The sequence below is a fragment of the Tupaia chinensis genome, unplaced genomic scaffold (genome assembly GCF_000334495.1).
Source record: "Tupaia chinensis unplaced genomic scaffold, TupChi_1.0 Scaffold000388_1, whole genome shotgun sequence".
NCBI classification, from domain to species: Eukaryota; Metazoa; Chordata; class Mammalia; order Scandentia; family Tupaiidae; genus Tupaia; species Tupaia belangeri.
This window is the reverse complement of record NW_006159890.1, coordinates 627668-628767: the sequence shown is the minus strand read 5'-3', so window position 1 is coordinate 628767 and position 1100 is coordinate 627668. Positions and strand designations below refer to the sequence as shown.

General features: G+C 41.8%; 1 pseudogene; it reads left to right on the top strand.

Annotated features, from left to right (window-relative positions):
• The first annotated feature begins 889 nt into the window (after window positions 1-889).
• The window catches only part of LOC102497564 (transmembrane protein 126A-like), a 16527-nt pseudogene continuing 16316 nt past the window's right edge, over window positions 890-1100 (top strand).

Sequence of the window (1100 nt, the reverse complement as noted above, 5' to 3'; positions counted from 1 at the left end):
GAACGTTATCTTTAAAATTCAGTATTTTGAAATTTTGAAAGTTGTTTGTAAACTGTCAAGAATTATGGAGTATGAGATAAAATTTTTTGCTCTGTAAAGTAAATGTTTGTGGAAAAAAATGTAAATAAATAAATAAATAAATGAAAGTAAAAAAATTTCTTTCCACTGGACTAATATAAATATGGACTTCTTTACCCCCTCAAAATAAAAATGTATCAGTGGGATTCTATTTCAACTTTCTTAATAACTGATACCTTAGTCCAACAAGGCTTATAAAAGTTTCACTAGCTTATGTGCACACACGAACATGCACACAGATTTTTTTTTTCTTTCTTTTTCCCATAAGTGAGAGAGAGAGACAGTGCCCACAGGTTTGACATTGTTCTACATTACCACTTGCAGCCAACCCTAGATCATGAGCACGCACTTGGGGAAGTCTCCCGAAGCAAAGTGGAACCTTCAATGTGCCTCAGCCTCACAGAGTACCGTGTTTTACTGCTACACCTCTATCCACTCATCCAAAGTTTTAAATAGAAGCGCACATGTACCAATAGAGGGAGAGTGGATTACAGAATGAGAGTTAAGTACATGAGTTGAGGTAAAATTACCTGGATTACATATTTACTGGTGGTGTCCTTGGGAAAAAGGACATATACTTTTCAGTCCTAGTGTTTGGAGCAATGACTCTACGTGGACATTGCTGGGCTGCCCAGGCCTCATATTCTCAAGTGTTTTTTCCCAGAGTGAAATGCTGAAACGGCCTACCTCACATCTAGATTGAGATATTTGCAAAAATCACATAATAGATCATCTTTCTTACTTTTAAGTATCTATACAAAGTGTATTTTGTCATGAAGTCATATGTCCTTCATGCTGTAGTCATTTTCCAATGATCTTACTCTTCTGCGATGAAAAAGCACTTTTCTACCTTCTTCAAATAGGTGAATTGGCAGGCCTGCGCGGCGGCGGCGGCGCCTGCACGGAGGCGGGGCCTGCTCGGCTGGAGCTCTGCTCCACATTCAGCAGCCTTGCCGGGCCTGAGCGTGGCCCCTGAGCCTGCGCGTGGCCACCGGGCCTGCTCGTGGGCGCCGCGCGTGCGC